A 5,052-nucleotide genomic window follows, 5' to 3' on the forward strand; every position below is an offset into this window, starting at 1 on the left:
TTGAAGACAGGAGGAGAAGGGGACGACAGAGGATGAGATGGTTGGATGGCATCACAGACTCAATGGACATGAGTTTGAGTAAACTCTGGGAGTTGGTGATGGACAGGGAGGCCTGGTGTGCTGCAGTCCATTGGGTTGCAAAGAGTTAGACATGACTGAGCGACTGAACTGAACTGAATTTTAAATATATCGTGCCATTCCCTTCTGGCCAGCAGTTTCTGCTGAAAGATCAGCTGTTAAGTGTATGGGGTTTCACTTGTACGTTACTTGTTGCTTCTCCCTTGCTGCTTTCAATATTCTTTCTTTGTGTTTAGTCTTTGTTAGTTTGATTAGTATGTGTCTTGGCAGGTTTCTCCTTGGGTTTATCCTGTATGGGACTCTTAGTGCCGCTCGGACTTGATTGATTATTTCCTTTTCCATGTTGGGGAAATTTTCAACTATAATCTCTTCAAAAATTTTCTTATACCCTTTCTTTTTCTCTTCTTCTGGGACCCCTCTAATTTGAATGTTCGTGTGTTTGATATTGTCCTTGAGGTCTCTGAGACTATCCTTAGTTCTTTTCATTCTTTTTACTTTATTCTACTCTTCACAAGTTATCTCCACCATTTTACCTTCCAGCTCACAGATTCATTCTTTTGCTTAAGATATTCTGCCATTGATTCCTTCTAGAGTATTTTTAATTTCAGTAATTGTGTTGTTTGTCTGTGTATGTTTATTCTTTAATTCTTCTAGATCTTTGTTAATTGATTCTTGCATTTTCTCCACTTTGTTTTCAAGGTTTTTGATCATCTTTACTATCATTATTCTGAATTCTTTTTCAGGTAGTTTGCCTATTTCCTCTTCATTTATTTGGACTTCTGTGTTTCTAGTTTATTTCTTCATTTGTGTAGTATTTCTCTGCCTTTTCATTATTTTTTTTTTAAATTTATTGTGTTTGAGGTTTCCTTTTCCCAGGCTTCAAGGTTGAATTCTTTCTTCCTTTTGGTTTCTGCCTTCCTAAATTTGGTCCAGTGGTTTGTATGTAAGCTTCGTATAGGGTGAGATTTGTGCTAAGTTTTTGTTTGTTTGTTTTTCCTCTGATGGGCAAGGCTGAGTGAGGTGGTAATCCTGTCTGCTGATGATTTTTTGTTTGTTTGTTTTGCTGGTTTTGTTTTGTTTTATTTGTTGTTTAGATGAGGTGTCCTGCACAAGTAGGTGTGCTACTTGTGGTTGGGTGATGCTGGGTCTTTATTCAAGTGGTTTCCTTTGTGTGAGTTCTGGCTGCTCTGGGTTGTACTCTTCCAGAGGGGCTCACGCAGGCGGAGAAGTTTTGCTCCAAAGCCGCTGGAGGTCAAACCTTGGCTGAGGTGGTATCAGAGCATCAGGTTCCGAAGTCGAAGCTCTGGCAGCACCTCCCTGGTGCACTTTCAGGAAACCTCATCAGACTTTTGCATCTGGAAGGACGTTTGTGTCTGGAAGGCCCATGTAAATGTAATAATCTGTGTCAGTCATGTTTACTATATTTTCCTTGAGGGGTAGCCTGAGTGTGGAATTCTGGAGAGAAAGCACTTAAAAAAAAAAATCAGATTAGGGATTTAAAGTTAGGGTTTGAAAGTTATTTTGACTTTACTGTAGGTTCTGTTATTGGGGTTTAACTGTGAAATTAATTCTAAAACAAGGGTGGGAACCTCTGTTACTGTGTGTCTGAATAGTTCCTTCTGTTGTGCTGGGAGGTCATTTGGGAAGCTGAAAAGATGAGCCGCACAGTTAATTAGCATCACAAAGGGTTAGGTGGGGTTATTAAGTGGCCCACCTCTTAGTTTGGAATCTAGGAATCTAGAATGAACTTGGGTCCTACCCTCCAGGAGCTGATTTGTAAGGGGCATCAGTGACATTTTATGTAAATGTCACCCCTGGGGTGATGCAGCCAATTTCTGTAGAATTTTTCTTTGCCCATCATCTATGCCAAACCACCTGACCTTTCCCCTTCTTTGCTTTCCAAAAATACATATGAAGTTTAAGTGTAGTGTTGATTGTATTAATGAATACATTTTAGGTTCCATTTCTTTTTTCTTAAAAAATATTTATTTATTTATTTATTTGGCTGCACCAGGTCTTAGTGACAACCTGTGGAATCTTTTTGATTGTGGCACGAGGGATCTAGTTCCCTGACCAGGGATTGAACCGGAGCCCCTTGCATTGGGAGCACAGTCTTAGCCACTGGACCACCAGGGACCACCATTTCTAATTTTTAACAATTGGATGAGTGTAAGCTGTTATGATTCTCTCCCCATCCCCAATTCAGTATATTTGTTTTTTCACTTATTTATAGCCTTCAAATTATTTCTTTGTTTCTTTCCCCTGTGGTTTGTGGCTGTCACACAAAAAACTTATCAGGTGAAAATGATCTGAAGAAAAACTCAGCTCAGAAGAGTGATAGCTGTAGACTGTTGGAATCTTAACTTTTGCAGAGCATGCTTGTCCTGGATCTTTTTTGTGTTGTTTTGGCTGTTGTAATATGCCCATCATTCATTGTTGACTTTTAAGTCTTGTTCCTTGAAACTCACCTGGTTGTGGGACACTTATTTTTGAGGTGGTGATGTCTTGGGAGACAAACGTGGAGTGTCAGCAGCCCCACGGCAGCGCCTCCCCACAGTCCCAAGGCGGTTTCTCACAGTCTCAAGGTCCCTCCTTGCAGCCGCACAGCTCCTCTTCGCAGTTCCAGGGCACGTCCAGCCAGTCCTCTCACTCCAGCTCTGGCATGCTGAGCTCCTTAGACACAGTGTCTGAGCAGGAACTCTATTCTATTCCGGAGGACCAAGAACCCGAGGAGCCTGCCCCTGCCCCTTGGGCTTGATGATGGACCCTTCAAGATGGATTCTCCAATCTTGATTGTATTAATGACAGCTACTGGTTTGGGAGGGATAGAAACTGAATACTGCTTCGATGAGCCCCTGCTGAGAAGCACTGATAAAATACCATACATCCAGCAAGAAGCACTTTCGGATCTTCAGAGAAATGGGTCCTAAAAACTCTTACATCACATACATAGAAGATCACAGTGGGAATGGAACCTTTGTAAATAGAGAGCTTGTAGGGAAAGGAAGACGCCTTCCTTTGAGTAACAATTCTGAAATTGCACTTTCAGTATGGAGTAATAAAGTTTTTGTATTTTTTGATCTGACTGTAGATGACCAGTCAGTGTATCCCAAGGAATTAAGAGACGAATACATCATGTTAAAAACTCTCGGAAGTGGTGCCTGTGGTAAGGTGAAGCTAGCTTTCGAGAGGAAGCCATGTAAGAAAATGGCCATAAAGATCATTAGCAAGAGGAAGTTTGCTATCGGCTCTGAGAGAGAGGAAGATCTGGCACACAATGTTGAAACAGAAATAGAAATTTTGAAGAAACTAAATCATCCTTGTATCATCAAGATTAAAGACTTTTTTGATGCCAAAGATTATTATATTGTTTTGGAATTGATGGAAGGAGGAGAGCTGTTCGACAGGGTGGTGGGGCATAAGCGCCTGAAAGAAGCCACATGCAAGCTATATTTTTATCAGATGCTCCTGGCCATGCAGTACCTTCATGAACATGGCATTATATACATCGGGACTTAAAGCCAGAGAATGTTCTACTGTCATCTCCAAAAGAGGACTGCCTTATAAAGATTACTGATTTTGGGTAGTCCAAGATTTTGGGGGAGACCTCTCTGATGAGAACCTTATGTGGTACCCCCACCTACCTGGCTCCGGAGGTTCTTAATTCCTTTGGAACTGCTGGATATAACCGTGCTGTGGACTGCTAGAGTTTAGGAGTTATTCTTTTCATTTGCCTTAGTAGGTATTCACCTTTCTCTGAGTATAAGACTCAAGTGTCATTGAAGGATCAGATCACCAGTGGAAAATACAACTTCATTCCTGAAGTCTGGGCAGAGGTCTCAGAGAGGGCTCTGGATCTCATCAAGAAGTTGTTAATAGTGGGTCCAAAGGCGCGTTTTATGACAGAAGAGGCTTTAAGACACCCATGGCTTCAGGATGAGGACATGAAGAGAAAATTTAACAACTTGCTTTCTGAAGAAGATAAGTTGATGGCTCTGCCCCAGGTCCCTGCCCACAAGTCAAAAGCGGCTTCTTGAAGGGGAAGCAGAGAATGCCAACCCCACGAAGCGCCTGGCTGTGTGCACGGCTGTCTCGTGAACACTGGTGGACCACTAAAGAAGTGTACCTTCTTGAACCCCTCTGCTGCCATTTTCTTTAAATATGTTTTGTATAGTTTGTATTTCATTATGGGAACAGCTGCTTTTCCACAACCATTGATACACAATTCAAAATGTGATGGAACCTGGGCTTTGTGCTTCTGCGTGTTGATCAGCTCTTAGCTACATGCCTTTAGTGTGTATGTATTTGATACGTGTACTTCTGGTGCTTCTACTTTGGCTGTAACTAGACTAAGAGTCGGGCACGACTGAGGGACTTCACTTTCACTTTTCACTTTCATGCATTGGAGAAGGAAATGGCAACCCACTCCAGTGTTCTTGCCTGGAGAATCCCAGGGACAGAGGAGCCTAGTGGGCTGCCATCTATGGGGTCGCACAGAGTCGGACACGACTGAAGCGACTTAGCAGCAGCAGCAGCAGGGTTAATTCTCTGGTGTCTAGGGTTTTGGAGTCTGTGCTCCCACTCCAAAGGCTCAGGGATGAAGATTCAGGAATGAAGATTCCACAAGTGGTTTGTTATGGCATTAAGTGAGATTAAAACAAATATCCAAAAACAAGAAACCAAAGATGAACCTGAGACAAATGGCAGTTAAAAAATCAAGCAAATAATAATTAAAATAATGGAATATACACATATACGTATACACCCATGAACAAAGTGAAAACAGTTCAACAAAACTAAAATACAGTAGAATGACCCGGCAAATAAAGTAAATCAAAAATTATATTTACCAGTTAACAAAACTAACTAAAGCAAAAACTGGAAAATGGAACTAAAGCAAGGTGCCAAATGGGGAATAAAGCAATGAAAACTAAACTAACAAATATGTTGTGAGGAAAGGAAAGAAAAAAAAGA

The 5,052-nt window shown here is 41.4% G+C and overlaps 1 pseudogene; it reads left to right on the plus strand.

Moving 5' to 3' along the window:
• Positions 1-2,578: 2,578 nt before the first annotated feature.
• LOC129660010 (serine/threonine-protein kinase Chk2-like) lies at positions 2,579-4,258 on the plus strand (annotated as a pseudogene).
• The last annotated feature ends 794 nt before the right edge of the window (positions 4,259-5,052 follow it).

Source organism: Bubalus kerabau, chromosome 9 (genome assembly GCF_029407905.1).
Source record: "Bubalus kerabau isolate K-KA32 ecotype Philippines breed swamp buffalo chromosome 9, PCC_UOA_SB_1v2, whole genome shotgun sequence".
NCBI classification, from domain to species: domain Eukaryota; kingdom Metazoa; phylum Chordata; class Mammalia; order Artiodactyla; family Bovidae; genus Bubalus; species Bubalus kerabau.